Source organism: Theropithecus gelada, chromosome 15 (genome assembly GCF_003255815.1).
Source record: "Theropithecus gelada isolate Dixy chromosome 15, Tgel_1.0, whole genome shotgun sequence".
Classification (NCBI taxonomy): Eukaryota; Metazoa; Chordata; class Mammalia; order Primates; family Cercopithecidae; genus Theropithecus; species Theropithecus gelada.
In genome coordinates, this window is record NC_037683.1 from 24,894,145 (window position 1) to 24,914,034 (window position 19,890).

Consider the following 19,890-nt stretch of genomic DNA (forward strand, 5'->3'; position numbering starts at 1 on the left):
AATGCTTGAGGGGATGTATACCCTTTCTATGATGTGATTATTACACATTGAATGCCTATATCAAAACATCTCATGTACCCCATAAATATATATGCCTACTATGTACCCACAAACATTAAAAATATATATTTTTAAAAATACAGTGGTTTGAAAAATTGTAAATTATTTTTCACAAGTCTATGACTTTTATGAGCAGTTCTGCTAAATGAGGCTGGTTTTGGTTGGGCAGTTATTCCGGTCTTTCTGGGACTCAGGTGATCATCTGAGTATTGGCAAATCTAAAATTGCCTTGGCTGGGACAGCTACGTCTGTTTCACGTCTCATCCTCTAGCAGTCCTGTCTAGGCGTGTTGTTGAAAGTTCTTTTTCAAGTCTCTGCTTACATCAAGTTTGTTATTACCTCATTGGACAAATCACATGGGCAAAACTCAGATTCAGGGAGTTTACTATCAATGGATATGGATTCAGAGAGGAGTGAGAAGTTTTGCAATCAATCTACTACATATAAGCACATTTTCTTCAGGCCATGTCATAAAGATCTTGCAGAGTTGAGGAGTGGAGCATTCTCCTCCTTTAGGCCTGGAATGTAACTTGGGTCTGATGCAATGGGTACTGTAGAAAATACAGCAGGGGTTGGCAACTCCAGGAGCTCTCAACTCACTATTGAGGTGCTGGTGGGAGCATGTGATGAGTGAGTTACTCCATGAACAAAGTATTTTTGACAAATTGCTTTGGGCACATAGTCATAATCATAAACAAATCTTTGGAAGTATATTTTGGAATACTTTAGCATAAATCTTCCTCAACAGGAGTACAGAATTGTCATTCAGGATCTTGAGTGCCATGTTAATGGCGACAACCACCCCAAGTGACTTTCTACAGGAGATGTCAACAAAGGGACCAAAATAGAAGAATAAGAGATAAGTTACTACTGAATATATGTGGATAGCAACAATAATTGGAAAGGAATTTTAGCTAGATGGTGCTAAGATCCTATAATCTTGCAGGTGGGAGCCTTTGAAATAACAAAATTTGGGTATTCATGCTATAGACACTTCAGGCTAGTATGAATGACATAGGGGACATGCCAGTTATATTTACATATTTATTTGTTAAGGTTCCTGCCGTGAAAAATAGACGACAACCCAAATTCCTGCCCATTAAGAACACTGTTTCTCTCTTAAATTTGAAAGGTCTCATCAACGTTAAATAAAAAATACCTAATAGTTTTTTATTTGCATATTTTTGAAAAAAAGACATGGAAAAGTAGGAAAATAATGTGCACTGGCATCAGGCAGACCTGAATTACCATTTTAAAATTTTATCCCTTAATGATGTTTAAGATTGACAAACTGCCTAACCTCTCTGTATCTCTTTTCCTCATCTATGAAATGGGATTGACCACATCTTTGTCACAAGATTGGGAAATGGATTAACAATAAAACATGTAAAATACCTGACACATCACAGGTGTTCTAATAAATAAATGTAGTTGTTTCATCATTTATTGCATATCAACTGGAGTCCAGGCATGGTCCTGCATGTTAAAGATGGAAAAGAGCCAACAGTCCCAGCATCCCACCTAGGGATTCAATGATTGAACAAATGAGTAACATATCTGTCTCCCCTTACAGAGCAATGGATTTCTTGAGATCACAATCAGTGATGAGTCCGTCATCTTAGACCCAGCATCTCCAGCATCTAGCAGAGGACTTGATGAGGCAATGCTTTTGAAATGAATTTTATTATATATTAGAAGTCTGGTTTTTCTTATCATGATTAATATGAAGTCTCTCATAGAATAGCTGTTTAGTACATTTTGAAAGTGAATGAGTGATCAAGAGAGAGAATGTAATAAAGAAAGGAGGAAGGAAGGAAGGAAGGAAGGAAGGAAGGAAGGAAGGAAGGAAGGAAGGAAGGAAGGAAGGAAGGAAGGAAATGGTAAAGAAAAGCCTCATCATTCAGTCTTTTCCACCAGAATCCTTGAATATTTGCTCTTGAGAAATATTGCTGCTCACCTCGGATGGAGCTACTTCTGCAGAAGTAAATGGACAGGCAACAAAACATAATTATGGCTTCAGGCAACCCAAGACAGAATGGGAGCAGGGGAGTGGGGGAGACATCTAATACCCTAGTCCTCTATCTTCTTGGAATAAGATTGTCTTTTGTTAAATAAAAATTATTCCAATAGCTTTAGTGCTAGTAATAACTTTTGGCTACATGGATGATGTACATGTAATGATGAAGTCTGGGATTTTAGTGTACTTGGCACGCAAAATGTGTACATTGTACCCAATAGGTAATTTTTCATTTCTGACCCCCTTCCCATACTCCTCCCTTCGGAGTTTCCGGTGTGTATCACACCATTCTGTACGTCTTTGACTACCCTTAGCTTAGTTCCCACTATAAGTGATAACACATAGTATTTGGCTTTCCATTCCTGAGTTACCTCACTTAGGTAATGGCTTCCCTCAAAACTATACAAATGCATGAAAATTAAATAATACTCCTGCATGATTTTTGAGTCAATAATGTAGTCAAGATGGAAATTCAAAAAATTTTCAGAATGAATGGTATCAGTGGCACAAGTTATAAAAACCTCTGGGATATAGCAAAAGCAGCACTAAGTGGAAAGTTTATAGCACTAAACACCTACAACAAAAAGACAAAAAGTCCTAGGGAAGCTCAGGGACTGAAATAAAAAGATAGAAAGGTCACAAACTGACAACCTAATGTTATATCTCAAGGAACTAGAGAAACAACTACAAACCAAACCCAAAGCTAGCAGAGGAAGAGAAATAACAAAGATCAGAGCAGAACTAAACTAAATGGAAACCAAGAAAACAATACCAAGGAACAATGAAATTAAAAGTTGATTCTTTGAAAAGATAAATAAAATTGATAAACCACTAGCTAGATTAACCAAGAAAATAAGAGAAAAGATTGAAATAAGCTTAATCGGGAATGAAAATGGAGACATTACAACTGATACCATAGAAATACAAAATATTATTTGAGACTAGTGTGAAAACTTCTATGCACACAAACTAGAAAAACTAAGGGAGGCCGGGTGCAGTGGCTCATGCCTGTAATCCCAGCACTTTGGGAGGCCAAGGTGGGTGGATCATGAGGCCAGGAGATCAAGACCATTCTGGCCAACATGGTGAAACCTCATCTCTACTAAAAATACAAAAATTAGCTGGGCGTGGTCACGCACTCCTGTAATCTCAGCTACTCAGGAGGCTGAGGCAGGAGAATCGCTTGAACCAGGGAGTCGGAGGCTGCAGTGAGCCAAGATCGTGCCACTGCACTTCAGCCTGGAGACAGAGCAGGACTTCGTCTCAAACAACAACAACAACAACAACAACAACAAAAACTAGAGGAAATAGATAAATTCCTGGAAACATACAATCCACCAAGCCTGAAACGGGGAGATATAGAAATCCTGAACAGTCCAGGTTTAGTCTTGGGAGGGTGTATGTGTCTAGGAATTTATCCACTTCTAGATTTTCTAGTTTATTTGCATAGAGGTGTTTATAGTATTCTCTGATGGTAGTTCGTATTTCTGTGGGATCAGTGGTGATATCCCTTTTATCATTTATTGTACCTATTTGATTCTTCTCTCTTCTTTATCAGTCTGGCTATGTATTTTATTAATTTTTTTGGAAAACCAGCTCCTGGATTCTTCGATTTTTTGAAGGGTTTTTCATGTCTCTATCTCCTTCAGTTCTGCTCTGATCTTATTTATGTCTTGTCTTCTGCTAGGTTTTGAATTTGTTTGCTCTTGCTTCTCTAGTTCTTTTAATTGTGATATTAAGGTGTTGATTTTAGATCTTTCCCCCTTTCTCCTGTGGGCATTTAGTGCTATAAATTTCCCTGTAAACACTGCTTTAGCTGTGCCCCAGAGGTTCTGGTACATTGTGTCTTTGTTCGCATTGGTTTCAAAGAACTTATTTATTTCTGCCTTAATTTCGTTATTTACCCAGTAGTCACTCATGAGCAGGTTGTTCAGTTTCCATGTAGTTGTGAAGTTTTGAGTGAGTTTCTTAATCCTGAGTTCTAATTTGGTTGCACTGTGGTCTGAGAGACTGTTTGTTATAATTTCGGTTCTTTTGCATTTCCTGAGGGGTGTTTTGCTTACAATTATGTGGTCAATTTTAGAATAAGTGTGATGTGGTGCTGAGGAGAATGTATATTCTGTTGATTTGGGGTGGAGAGTTCTGTAGATGTCTATTAGGTCCACTTGGTCCAGAGCTCAGTTCAAGTGCTGAATATCCTTGTTAATTTTCCGTCTTGTTGATCTGTCTAATATTGACAATGGGGTGTTAAAATCTCCCAGTATTATTGTGAGAGTCTAAGTCTCTTTGCAGGTCTCGAAGAACTTTCTTAATTAATCTGGGTGCTCCTTTATTGGGTGCATATATATTTAGGATAGTTAGCTCTTCTTGTTGCATTGATCCCTTTACAATTATGTAATGCCCTTCTTTGTCTTTTTTGATCTTTTTTGGTTTAAAGTCTGTTTTGTCAGAGACTAGGATTTCCTTTTGCCATTCCGGACATCAAATCTTTCTGGCCTGTTTTTAGTCTTTTCCCCAATATCCACATCTGAACTATTTTTTTGAGGCCAGCATCTTCCTGATACGAGAACCTGGCAGAGACACAACAAAAAAAGAAAATTTCAGGCCAATTTCCCTGATGAACATCAATGCAAAAACCCTCAAAAAAATACTGGCAAACCTAATCCAGCAGCACATCAAAAAGCTTATCCACTGTGATGAAGTCAGCTTCATTCCTGGGATGCAAGGCTGGTTCAACATACCCAAATCAATAAACGTTATCCATTACGTAAACAGAACCAATGCCAAAAACCATTATTATCTCAGTAGATGCAGGAAAGACCCTCAATATAATTCAAAACCCCTTCATGTTAAAAGCTCTCAATAAACTAAGTATCGGTGGAGCGTACCTCAAAATAATAAGAGCTATTTATGACAAACCCACAGCCAATATCATACCACATGGGCAAAAGCTGGAAGCATTCCCTTTGAAAACCGGCACAGGACAAGGATACCCTCTCTCACCACTCCTATTCAACATAGTATTGGAGGTTCTGACCAGAGCAATCAGACAAAAGAAAGAAATAAAATGTATTCAAACAGGAAGAGAGGAAGTCAAATTGTCTCTGTTTGCAGATGACATGATTGTATATTTAGAAAATCCCATCGTCTCAGCCCCAAATCTCCTTAAGCTGATAAGCAACTTCAGCAAAATCTCAGGATACAAACTCAATGTGCATAAATCACAAGCATTCGTATACACCAATAATAGACAAACAGAGAGTCAAATCATGAGTGAACTCACACTCACAATTGCTACAAAGAGAATAAAATACCTAGGAATACAACTTACAAGGGATGTGAAGAACGTCTTCATGGAGAACTACAAACTACTGCTCAAGGAAATAAGAGAGGATACAAACAAATAGAAAAACATTCCATGCTCACGGATAGGAAGAATTAATATCATGAAAATGGCCATACTGCCCATAGTAATTTATAGATTCAATGCTATCCCCATCAAGCTACCATTGATTTTCTTCACAGAATTGAAAAAAAACTACTTTAAATTTCATGTGGAACCAAAAAAGAGCCCATATAGCCAAGACAATCCTAAGCAAAAAGAACAAAGCTGGAGGCATCATGCTACTTGACTTCAAACTATACTACAAGGCTACACTAACCAAAACAGTATGATACTGGTACCAAAACAGATATATAGACCAATGGAATAGAACAGAGGCCTCAGAAATAATGCCACACCACATATACACCATAGAATATTATGTAGCCATAAAAGAATATGAGTTCATGTCCTTTGCAGTGATATGGATGAAGCTGGAAATCATCATTCTCAGCAAACTATTACAAGAACAGAAAACCAAACACCGCATGTTCTCACTCATAAGTAGGAGTTGAACAATGAGAACACATGGACACAGGGAGGGGAACATCACACACCAGGGCCTGTCTGGGAATTGGGGGCTAAGGGAGGGATCGCATTAGGAGAAATACCTAGTGCAGGTGACAGGTTGATGGGTGCAGCAAACCACCACCATGGCACGTGTATACCTGTGTAACAAAACTGCATGTTCTGCACATGTATCCCAGAACTTAAAGTAAAAAAAAAAAAATAAAAAAAGGCAAAGCAAAGAAAAGAAATAGCACCACACATCTACAACCATCTGATCTTTGACAAATCTGACAAAAACAAGCAATGGGGAAAGGATTCCCTATGTAATAAATGGTGTTGGGAAAACTGGTTAGCCTTATGCAGAAAACGGAAACTGGACCCCTTCCTTACATTTTATACAAAAATTAACTCAAGATGGATTAAAGACTTAAAAGTAAAACCTAAAACCATAAAAACCCTAGAAGAAAACCTAGGCAATACTATTCAGGACATAGGCATGGGCAAAGGCTTCATGACTAAAATACCAAGAGCAATGGCAGCAAAAGTCAAAATTGACAAATGGGATATAATTACACTAAAGAGATTCTGCACAGCAAAAGAAACTATCATCAGACTGAACAGGCAACCTACAGAAGGGGGGAAAACTTTGCAATCTATCCATCTGACAAAGGGCTAATATCCAGAATCTACAAGGAAGTTAAACAAATTTACAAGAAAAAAATAACCAATCTCATCAAAAAGTGGGCTAAGGATATGAACAGACACTTCTCAAAAGAAGACATTTATGCAGCCAACAAACATGTGAAGAAAAGCTCGTCATCACTGGTCATTAGAGAAATGCAAATCAAAACCACAATAAGATACCATCTCAAGCCATTTAGAATGGCAATCATTAAAAAGTCAGGAAACAACAGATTCTGGATAGGACGTGGAGAAATAGGAACGCTTTTACACTGTTGGTGGGAGTGCAAATTAGTTCAACCACTGTGGAAGACAGTGTGGTGATTCTTCAGGGATCTAGAACCAGAAATACCATTTGACCCAGTGATCCCATTACTGGGTATATACCGTAAGGATTATAAATCATTCTACTATAAAGATGCATACACATGTGTGTTTATTGCAGCACTGTTCACAATAGTAACGACTTGGAAAGAACCCAAATGCCCATCAGTGATAAACTGGATAAGGAAAATGTGGCACATATACACCATGGAATACTATGTAGCCATAAGAAATAATGAGTTCATGTCCTTTGCAGGGACAGGAATGAGGCTGGAAATCATTCTCAGCAAACTTACACAGGAACAGAAAACCAAACACCACATGTTCTCACTCATAAGTGGAGTTGAACGATGAGAACACATGGACACAGGGAAGGGAACATCACATACCAGGACCTGTCTGGGGGTGGGGGGTTAGGGGAGGGATAGCATTACGAGAAATACCTAATGTAGATGACGGGTTGATGGGTGCAACAAACCACCATGGCACGTGTATACCTATGTAACCAACCTGCACATTCTGCACATGTATCCCAGAACTTAAAGTATAATAATAATAATGATGATAATAATAATAATAAAATAAATTTCAAAGCTGACAAAAAAAAGAAATCCTGAACAGCCCACTAACAAGCAGTGAGATTGAATAAATAATAAAAAAAATCCTCCAACAAATAAAAGCCTAGGAACAGACAGATTTACAGCTGAATTCTACCAGACATTCACAGAAAAATAAGTACCAATGCTACCGAAACTATTCCAAAAGAGAGAGAAGGAGAGCATCCCCCCTAACTCATTCTATGAAGCCAGTATCACTCTGATACCAAAGCTGTGAAAGGACATAGCAACAAAAGAAAAGGAAACACCAATCTTCTTGATAAACATACACACAAAAATCCTCAACAAAATACTAGCAAACCAAATCCAATAGCACATTAAAAAGAAAGTACACCATGATCGAGTGGGTTTCATCCCACGGATGCAGGGATGGTTCAACATACTCAAGTTAATAAATGTGACTTACCACATAAGCAATTAAAAACAAATACCATATGATAGTCTCAACAGATGCAGAAAATAATTCAATAAAATCTAGCATACTTCATGATAAAAATCTGAACAAACTAAGCATAGAAGAAACATATCTCAAAATGATAAAAACCAAATATCACAAACCCATAGCCAATATCACACTGCACAGGGAAAAGTTGAAAGCATTCTCCCTAAGAAGTGGAACAAGACAAGGATGCTCACTTTCACCACTTCTATTCAACATAGTACTGGAAGTCCTAGCCAGAGAAATCAGGCAGAAGAAAGAAATAAAGGGCATCCAAATTGGAAAAAAGAGGAAGTCAAACTATCCCTGTTTGCTGTTGATATCATATTGTACCTAGAAAACCCTAAAGTCTCTTCCAAAATACTCCAAGAATTGATAAATTAATTCAGTAAAGTCTCGGGTTATAAAACCGGTGTACACAAATCAGTAGCCCTGCTATACACCAACAACAACCAAGCTGAGAATCAAATCAAGAACTCAATCTCATGTACAATAGCCTCTTCCTTTTTCTATTTTTTAACCTTCTGAATGACAGGAATTACTCCCTCCCCCAATGCTCATGTGTGCTCATCTCATATACCAGAGTCTTCAGTCGTTTTTTCTCAACAGCAAGCACAAGGGTAATTTATCTTCCCCTGGCTAACGTCCTCCAGGAAGTTCCATCTCCCACTCTCCTCACTCCCTGCTGCATTCTAACTTCTCACCACCCAACCATTGCTGTCTCTCAGCCCTTACCCCAACCCCTCGGTTGTCAGAATGAGCAGAAATTAATTGATTCAGAGGCGCTGTAGTAGATTAAAACATTCCAGTTATACTGCCTCAGTTTTCGAGAAAAACGGGGAGTCTTTAAAAAATAAAGAGGGGGAACTAGCATCGAGTGAAGTGGGGTTGGGGAAGAAAAGGGGATGATCTGAAAACTTGGATATAGGGTTAATGTATTAGAAATTTGGCCTGCATTCTTCTTGGGACAATGTTGCTGCATGAAATAAATACCGTCTTGAACTTTCAAAATGATTGCCATATGTTTTGGGGTTGGAAAGTTGCCTATCCCTTCTCTTCACTTCTAACTTCCCTCCTACCCCTATTCTTGTTGATTCACTTAAGGCTTAAGTTTGGTGAAATCCATATCTTTGCCATCACTTTGCTATAGGTTATAGATAAACTGGAGAGGAAGCCTTGTTGCCAGCCACTGGAGAAGGGGAATTTTCTTCTTGTTGGGTGCCAAAAGGCAAAGAGATTCAAACACTTGCAGCAGTTCTTGCCTGATTGAGGGAGAACACTGGGAAACCACAACAAAGTCCCAAGGCTGCTCCGAAAGAGTAAGGAGAAAAAAAATCTTTGGATTGAATACTGGAAGTTGTAGGGAGGCATATTTTAGCAAAATAGGGGTAAAAACAGAAATATTCATAGGAATTAGAAATATCCTAAAATAAAGGAGACTTCCCCAGAAGGTAGAAGCTTTCTTTAACTGGGTATGTTTAAGCACACATGTCAAGATACTGTTGAAAGACATTATGAATTCAATGAAGGCTTTACATAAATCTATGGTTTACAAGATTTTGTGGCTATGAAAAATTTTCTCTTTGTTTATGTTTGATCAGACTATACTGGAACCCCCAGTGTATACATAAGGATAAAAGCAGTGGTATACATTTCTTGGAAAATTATTTAATATTTTTATTGTCTTGATTAATATAAAAATAAGAGATCTGGAGTCACAGTATCATGACACAGTATTGATAAAGTCCTGAGTGACAAAGATTTGTGACTATATATAACAACATTAAAAAAAACACTTGCCTGAGAGACTTTGGATACTTTTAAATTAACAGAGATAATTGGAGAAATGGTGAAAAGAGTTTTGCACCAAAAGCCATGAACTTGGCAATTCAAGTTAGCCCACTTGAAATGTCTTGATATTTTATGTACAACTAATTTATTTCTTCTATTGCACAATTTAAACATGTGCAGAGTCTCTGAAACATTAGAGGTCCATGGTACATCATTTTCAAACAACTGCTCTAGAGATCCATAAGCTCCCATTCACTTCTGATGTTGTACAGTTTTAAGAATCTTGAGTACAGTGAAGATTGAGGGATTTCTTATCCATGTGGTAGGCTGCATGAATCCTGTATTTACTTAGGAGTGTTGGTTATGCTCATGGAGTTAATTAGGAAAATATTGACTCTATACTGCATGTGGAAGAAGATAACCTTTCAGCAAACTAAGGCTGAAAAGCAACTCAGTCTAACATAACTGATCAAGGTACATGTTGTTAACAATTGCTATAAGGGATACTGAATAATCTTAAATATGTGTCTTGATTCCCAGAAGCAGATCTTGAGGTAAGAGTTCTAGTGTAGATAGTTTTTTTTAGGAAGTAATACAATAAAGCAGCAGTAATGAAGTGGGGAAGTATAACAAGGAAGGAAAGGAAACCTTTAAGTAGGTTTTTAAGTTATTAAGTAAATCACTGCTATAGGCATCTAGAGCTCTCATCCTACTGGGGAAGTCTGGGAGCCAGTGTTGAACATGCACTTAAAGTGATCCTATGGATGACCATACCCACATTGGGATGGCTACTATAAAAATAAGAGTGAAAAACAAAAAATGACAAGTGTTGGCAAGAAGGTGGCAAAATCAGAACCCTTGTGCACTGTTAGTGGTAACGTAAACATGGTGCAGCCTTCATATGAAGCAGTATGGCAGTTGCTCAGACAATTAAAAACAGAATCATCATATGATCCAGGCATTCTACTTCTAGGCATATACCCCAAAATAATTGAAAGAATGAACTCAAAAATAATTGTACACTTAATATTCAGGGTGGCATTATTTACCATAGTCAAAAGGAGGAAGCAACTCACATGTTCAGTAGCAGATGATTGTATAAACAAAATGTGGTATATACATATGATGGAATATTATTCAGCTTTATAAACAGGAAATTCTGACACATGCTACCATATGGATGAACCTTGAGGACATTAGGCTAAGTGAAATAAGCCAGTTACAGGAAGACAAACACTGCATGGTTTCACTTACAGGAGGTACCCAGAGTAGTCAAAATTACAGACAGAAAGTAGAACGGTGATTGCCAAGGGCTGGCAGGAGTGGGAAATGGGCAGTTAGTGTTTAATGTGCATAGAGTTTAGTTTCAGTTTTGTAAGATGAAAAAGTTCTGGAAAGTGGTTGCGCAACAATGAATATACTAAACATTACTGAACTGTACACTTAAGAATGGTTAAGAGCGTAAATTTTATATTATGTGTATTTTACCACATTAAAAAAAAAAACACCTATGGGAGGAGCAAGGAAGCTGTGTTATTTACACACCAACACCTGTTATTGGTTGAGGGATGCACCCAAAATATTGATTCTCCCACTTTACTTCTGGTCTGTTTCAGACATAAGTTAAGTGGGCTTTCTGGCCTGAGGAAGCCCACACACAAAGAATTGAGAGAGGGGAAGTCTTGGGAGTTGGAAAATCAGGCTAGCATGCATGGAAATGGTAAAAATAAAATAAGAAGCACCACATCAGAGAGAGAAAAACTGGTGTGAAAATCATAGTGGAAAGACCTGGGGCTTTGTGTTCAGAACCAGTTACATAGTCTAAAATCTAGAATCATGAAAACTAGCTATGCAACCTTGGGACATTTTTCTTTTCACTTCTCTCCACCTTGAAGCCTGCATCTGTAAAATTGGGATGATAGTACCTACAGTAGACAATTGTCATTTTGGTATACCATGCATATGACTTGTTCCCCATTTGGGAGGCTTCATTGTGTGTCTGGAAGGAAAGCAGAAAAGTCAGTATGAGATTTGCATCTTTTCATGTGTCCTGGAATGAATGGTATAACTCTGAAGTGGCTCATTGGATGCCTCTGCCTTGGACTTTCTAGGTCAAGTGAATGTGTCAGATACAGTGGAACCAGGGAGAGGGGATTCTCAGTTGGAGCGGAGGTGTCTCAGTGTCAGCATTCATAGAGCGGAGGTCTACAGATGCCTCTTTTTCCTCTGCCCAACAACAACCTGTTGTTTAAGAGAGGCAGAGGTGAATTCTGTTGTTGCTGATACAATTCCCACCTCTTAGGGGTGTTTGGAGATTAAAAGAAATTAGATATGTAGGGCATTTTGCACAGCTCCTGGCAGGGAATGGTGTGGATCCTTTCCTTTCTTGACAACACGGAAACTTTGTAACAGGACTGCATACTCTCTTACGAATGCAGGCTTCTGGCTTTTTCCCGTTCTTGTCTATCCATCATGCTCACTCCCCCATGTAAACTTCATGCATTCTTCCAGGAAAAACAAAAAGGTAAGCATTTAGAGAAATCTGTTTCATGACTTAATTCTATCCAGAAGAAGGCACAGAATGATGGATGTTTAAAGTTTGGTTGTAGTTCAATGACATCATCTATCATAGTGTTTTTTGGCTTTTTTTTTTTTCTATTTCTTATTGTTGACACTTTCCTCCTGGTAAAATTATAGATAGAGCCCCAATACATGAATTAAAAGTTAAGTTGTTACTTTGTTTCCAATTTGCAATATATTATTTTCCTTTGCTAAAAATGGCCTTCTGCTTTGAATTGCAATAATTTATGTTCTTATCCCACTTACTTGGTTTTCTTTATCTAAGTAACCATCTTCCCATTCTCACCATTACACATACTGTAAAATTAGGCACATAATGAACAGTCAATGAACATTTATCAAAAGAAATAATCCACTACTGGTAGGGGGCAGTGTTTTCACCTTTAGCTTAATCACCTAGTGATTTTATGTGGTTGAAAATGTCTACGGTAGCAAAGGGAGAAAAGAACTGTTGAGATTATGAGGACACAGTAGCTGTTGGTCTCATAGGAGCAGATAAAAAAGAAAAAATCAGTAAGACTTAAATGATAATGAGTAGGATATTCAAGTTAGTTTTGTTCTTTCATTTTAGGAACTGCAAAAATAGCATAGAAAGTTCCAAGGTACCATTTACTTAGTTTCTCTTGATCATTTTACATAATGATAGTACATTTAAAAATTAGAAAATTGATATTGGCAAAACACTCCTAAACTACTGACTTTATTCATATTTCACCAGCTTTTTCTATGTACTTTTTTGGTGTATGGTTCTACGAGATTTTAACACATGTATACATTTGTACAACTACTACTACAATCAGGATATAGAAATGTTGCAACACCATCACAAAACTCCCTCATGCTAACTTTCAGTAGCCACACCCTCCCCAAGTCTGACTCTGACAACCACTAACCTGATTGAGGGATGGTCTATCACTAGAAGTTTTTCACTGCAAGAATTTTATATAAATGGAAGCATACAATATGTAATCTTTTAAGATTATAAAGACACAGCCTAATGTCTTTAAGATTTGTCTAAGTTTTTGGTTGTGTCAATAGTTTGTTCCTTTTTAACGCTAAGTGGTATTATGTTGTATGGATATACTAGTTTGTTTATCCATCTAGTTGAAGGATGTTTGAGTTATTTTCAATTTTTTGAACTTGCAAATAAAAGTATGTCTTTGTCAGTTCAGGTTGCTATAACAAAGTACCAAAGACTAGGTGGCTTAAAAAACAACAACAAAAAATATTTTTCACGTCCATGAGTACCCAATGTACAGTTCCCACTTCTAAGTGAGAACATGTGGCATTTTGTTTTTCTGTTCTTACATTAATTTGCTTAGAATAATGGCCTCCAACTGCATCCATGTGGCTGCAGAGGACATGGTTTTGTTTATTTGTTTCTTTTTATGGTTGCATAGTATTCCATGGTTTACGTGTACCACATTTTCTTTACCCAGTCCTACATTGGTGGACATCTGGGATGATTCAATGTCTTTGCTATTGTTAATAGTGCTTATTGCCAGAAAATTTTTATTTTAGCCATTTTATTAAGTGTGTACTGGTATCTTATTGTGGCTTTAATTTTCATTTCACTAATGGTAAACGAAGTTGAAGATATTTTATGTATATATCTTCTCTCTATATACCTTGTGTGATAAAGTGCCATTTTTTTAAATAAGATTGATTGTTTTCTTACTGTTGAGCTCAGAGCATTCTTTACATGTTCTGATTAAAAATCTTTTGCCAGACAAGTGATTTGCTTATTTTCTCCTAGTCTACGGTTGTGTTTTCATTCTCTTAACAATAACTTTAACAGAGCAAAACTTATTAATTTTTTAAGGTCAGTTTTAACTTTTTTAATTTTATGGATTATGGTTTTGGTGTCCTATTTAAGAATTCTTCACTTTACCTTAGGTTACAAGGATTTTCACCTATGTGAAATGTTCTTATAGTTGCAAGATTTATATTTAACTCTATAACCCATTCTGAGTAAATTTTTGTGTCAGATGTAATATTTAGTTCAAGGTACATTGTTTTTGGTCTATGGATGTCCAGTTGTTCCAAAACAATTTGTTGAAAAGACTATCTTTTCTTTACTGAAATGCTGTGAACTTTTATCCAAAGTAAGTTGGGCATATTTGTGTGTGTCTATTTCTGGGTTCGCTGTTCTGTTCCCCTGATGTTTGTGTCTATCCCTTCATCAGTGCTACACTGTACAGTTTACTGTAAGGATATAATAAGTTTTAAAATAAGGTAGTATAATTTATTCAATTATATTATCTTCCCAAATTATTCTAGCTATTCTAATACTTTGGCTTTCCATACAAATTTTAGAATCATTTTGTCTATATCTACAAGAATTCCTGATGGGATTCAACAAGAATTGTATTAAACCAACAGGTCAAAATGGGGAAAACTGACTTTATTAGTCTGTTTTCACACTGCTGATAATGACATATCCAAAACTGGACAATTTACAAAAGAAAGAGGGGTTATTGGACTTACAGTTCCACATGGCTGGGGAGGCCTCACAATCATGGTGGAAGGTGAAACACATGTCTCACATGGCAGCAGACAAGAGAAGAGAGCTTGTGCAGGGAAACTGCCATTTTTAAAAAACCATCAGATCCCGTGAGACTTATTCACTATCATGAGAACAGCATGGGAGAAACCTGCCCCCATGATTCAGTTATCTCCTACCAGGTCCCTTCCACAACACATGGGAATTATGGAAGTTAAAATTAGATTTGGGTGAAGGCACAGAGCCAAACAATATAATTCCACACCTGGCCCCTCCCAAATCTCATGTCTTCACATTCCAAAACCATCATGCCTTCCCAACAGCCCCCCAAAGTCTCAACCCATTTCAGCATTACCTCAAAAGTCCACAGGCCAAAGTCTTATCTGAGACAAGGCGAGTCCTTTCTGCCTATGAGCCTGTAAAATCAAAAGCAAGCTAATTACTTCCTAGATACAGTGGGAGTACAGGCATTGGGTAAATACAGCCACTCTAAATGGGAGAAATCAGTCAAAACAAAGAGGCTACAGGCCCCCTGCAAGTCTGAAATCCAGTAGGGCAGTCAAGTCTTATAACTCCAAAATGATCTCATTTGAATGCATGTCTCACATCCAGGTCATGCTGATGCAAGAGGTGGGCTCCCATGATCTTGGGCAGCTCTGCTCTGTGGCTTTGCAGGGTAGAGCTTCCCTCCCAGCTGCCTTCCTGGGCTGGCCTTGAGTGTCTGTGACTTTTCCAGGTGCATGGTGTAAACTATCAGTGGATCTACCATTCTGGGTTCTGGAGGACAATGGCTCTCTTTTCACAGTTCCACTAGGCAGTGCCCCAGTGGGGACTCTGTGTGGGGGCTCCAACTCCACATTACCCTTCTGCACTTCCCTAACAGAAGCTCTCCATGTGGGCCATGCTCCTACAGCAAACTTCTGACTGGACATCCAGGCATTCCCATATATCTTCTGAAGTCTAAGTAGAGGCTCCCAAACTCCAATTCTTGACTTCTGTGAACTTGCAGTCTAAACACCACGTGTAAGCTGCTAAGGCTTGGGGCTTCTATCCTCTGAAGCAACAGCCAGAGCTGCACCTTGACCCCTTTTAGCCATGGCTGGAGCAGCTGAAATGCAGGGTACGAAGTCCCTAGGCTGCACAGAGCAGGGGGCCCTCGACCTGGCCCATAAAACCATCTTTTCTTTCTAGGCCTCTGGGCTTGTGATGGGAGGGGCTGCCATGAAGACTTCTGACATGTCCTGGAGACATTTTCCCCATTGTCTTGAAGATTAAGATTCAGCTCCTCATTACTTATACAAGTTTCTGCAGCCATCTTGAATTTCTCCTCAGAAAATGGGATTTTCTTTTTTATCACATAGTGAGGCTGCAAATTTTCCAAACTTTTGTGCTGTTTCCCTTTTAAAACTGAATGCTTTTAACAGCACCCAAGTCACCTCTTGAAAGCTTTGCTCCTTAGAAATTTCTTCTGCCAGATACCCTAAATAATTTCTCTCAATTTCAAAGTTCCACAAATATCTATGGCAGGGCAAAATATCATTATTAGCTTTGCTAAAACATAACAATAGTCACCTTTGCTCTGGTTCATCTTTATCTTCATCTGAGACCGTTTCAGCATGGACCTTATTGTTCATATCACTGTCAGCATTTTTGTCAAAGTCATTCAACAAGTATCTAGGAAGTTCCAGACTTTCCCACATTTTTTTGTCTCTTTCTGAGCCCTCCAAACTGTTCCGACCTCTACTCGTTACCCAGTTCCAAAGTCACTTCCACATTTTCAGGTATCTTTTTAGCAGTGCCCAACTCTACTGGTACCAATTTACTGTATTAGTCCATTTTCATGCTGCTGGTAAAGACATACCCGAGACTGGGCAATTTACAAAAGAAAGATGGTTATTTGACTTACAGTTCCAGGTGGCTGGGGATGCCTCACAATCATGGCAGAAGGTGAAAGTCACATCTCACATGGTGGCAGACAAGAGAAGAGAGCTTGTTCTGGGAAACTCCCATTTTTTAAAATCATCAGATCTTGTGAGACTTATTCACTATCATGGGAACAGCATGTGAGAAACCTGCCCCCATGACTCAGTTATCTTCCACCATGTTCCTGCCACAACATGTGGGAATTATGGGAGCTATAAGATGATATTTGGGTGGGGACACAGAGTCAAACCATATCACTGACTTTTTTACTTTGTTGAGATTTCCAATTCATGAACATAGTATGTCTTACCATTGAAGTATTTATTATTATTTTTCATAAATTTTGTGTAGTTTTCAGCTACTAATAAAGATCCTGTGCATGCTTTATTAGTGTTGTTGTTTTGTTTTGTTTTGTTTTGAGACGGAGTCTTGCTCTGTTGCCAGTCTGGAGTGCAGTGGCATGATCTTGGCTCATTGCAGCCTCTTACTCCCCGGTTCAGGCGATTCTCCTGCCTCGGCCTCCTGAGTAGCTGTGATTACAGGCACGTGCCTACACGCCCAGCTAATTTTTGTATTTTTAGTAGAGATGAGGTTCCACCATGTTGGCCAGGGTGGTCTCGATCTCCTGACCTCGTGATCTGCCCACCTTAGCCTCCCAAAGTGCTGAGATTACAGGTGTGAGCCACTGTGCCTAGCCATTTTATTAGATTTATACCAGAGACTTAAACCTAAAACTTCAGGGTTGTGGTTTTTTTTTTGGTTTTTTTTTTTTTTTTTTTTGAGACGGAGTCTGGCTCTGCCGCCCAGGCTGGAGTGCAGTGGCCGGATCTCAGCTCACTGCAAGCTCCGCCTCCCGGGTTTACGCCATTCTCCTGCTTCAGCCTCCCGAGTAGTTGGGACTACAGGCGCCCGCCACCTCGCCCGGCTAGTTTTTTGTATTTTTTAGTAGAGACGGGGTTTCACCGTGTTAGCCAGGATGGTCTCGATCTCCTGACCTCGTGATCCACCTGTCTCGGCCTCCCAAAGTGCTGGGATTACAGGCTTGAGCCACCGCGCCCGGCCTTTTTTTTTTTTTGAACTATGATAGGTGGTATTTTGTTTTAAACTTGAGGTTCTAATTGTTCATTTTTAGAAGATAGAAATATTGTTGATTTTCTTTTCTTTTTACGTTGTATCATACAATCTGGCTAAACTTACCTAACAGTCTGGGAGTGCTTTTGTAGAGTCAATGGGGTTTTCCATCTAGACTATTTTTAAAATTCTTCTCTTAATGTCCCACTTAGTTAATTTCTTAGAGAAGTGAGAATTAAATAGGGCCTGATGTCGTCACTGCACATGTTCTCTTTAAGAAATAAACAACTGAGATTCAGAGTCTTAGGACTGATATAGCAGAAGAAAATAGCTAGGATTGGAAGAAAAATCTAATATTAGAATACTTTTTATTCATAGTGAATATGAGAAAAAGATTGATAAATTCAGTAATGCCTGGATTCATTAAAAAATGAATAGAAACAATAAAGTAATCTTTCTAGCTCTTGTGAATGGCCTATTATACTCTGTGTGTTGGTTTCCAGATTGGGCCATGTGAGATGAGCAACTATCACACTACACTTAAATACTACAGTCTAAAGACGTTGAGGATTATTGCCCTTAGACAGAATGCATTGTATGGCATTGAGTTGTGGTTAACTTTTGACTGTAACTTTACACTTAAAAAATATGTCTTCTTAGTGTATTATAGAAATTCAGTACACAGGAAATGGGTTCAAAAAGACTTGGTTTTAGTCCTTGCTGAATGAACTTAAGTAAGTTACTTGATACCTAAATCTTAGTTTCCTAAGCTGGAAACTTAGAATGGTACAATATATTTTATTATATTTGTATATTTCATAGATGCTAATAATGTGATGAGATAGGTGTCATTGTTTCAATGTTACAACTTAGGACCCCCTGGCCTAGGGGGTTTACCTTGCTCAAGACTATACTACTACTAAGAAGCCCAGAGAGGATGTTGGATTCTAAAGCCCATGCATTTAACTATTAAATTATAGAAAGTCCAAATTGGCAGAATAGAGAAGTTATTAAAGTATAGCAGGACCACAAAGGAGAGATAAGAGGGACCATGTACTACAAGGCCATATTCTAGCCGTGAAATAAAGTAGAATTACCTGCCAGGAGTAGCTTGTTGATTTTCTGCAATTAGATTTTAAACATAATCATTAACAGTGGGACCATATGGAGACACCTTAATGCATTTAAAAAACAGGTATTGTCAATGTATTGTAATTTAATTTTAGTGGTCATAGATAGAACTGGGTTTTTAATTAGCAAGATAGTTTTCTCCAACTATTTACAGAAATTTCCACTGAAGAGAAATGATGAAAGACACATACAAGTATTCAGGGGAAATAGAAAAATTGAAATTTTATTTCCTATCTCAAAGAAATAGAGTTGGGGCTAAATTAAGAGAAATTTCAGCCACAGTTTTTTTTTGTTTTGTTCTACCATATTGCAAAAATTAGTAGGAACAAAAAGGAAACATTGAATGAACAATGTATGCTGCCAACAATCCTCTAAAGTAGACAGTCATTTTATCTTGAAGATAATGCTCAAAGAGGTGATTGAACTTATTTGTGGTTGCACAGCCAGTAAACTAAAGCTTTGGTACCCAAAGTCAGGCTCCCCTGATTGCAAATAGTTGCTCCAACCAATACGTCATGTTGCCTCTCGAAGAATAAAAAACTTGTCCTGATTTTGACTCCGAGGTGTGTTTACCAGTATGTTAAAGGAACTATATAGTTTATAAATTGTGTGGCATTATTACCACTGACAAATCCAATGAGTCATTAGCATCCTTAACCGGGTAGTGTAACTGTCCCTGCCATGGTTGTCTTGTTTGCCTTCCATCCAGAGTTTTGAATTAAATATTCATTCACCATTAAAATATTAATGCAACCCCACTGTTTCTGTAACAAATATTAATTTCTTATGGCATTTCCAGGAAATGCATAAGTTATACATTTTGTATTCCATGGGAAACTGCTCATTCTACTTTTGTTCATG

The 19,890-nt window shown here is 38.0% G+C and overlaps 1 long non-coding RNA gene across 1 annotated transcript in view; it reads right to left on the minus strand.

Annotated features, from left to right (window-relative positions):
* Positions 1–4,621: 4,621 nt before the first annotated feature.
* Positions 4,622–19,890, minus strand: part of LOC112608605 — a 29,285-nt gene continuing 14,016 nt past the window's right edge. The window contains exons 2-3 of the long non-coding RNA XR_003116015.1: positions 15,260–15,320; positions 4,622–4,647 (exon numbers count right to left, since the gene is read on the minus strand). This is a non-coding gene — a long non-coding RNA (uncharacterized LOC112608605). The remainder of the gene's footprint in view (positions 4,648–15,259; positions 15,321–19,890) is intronic.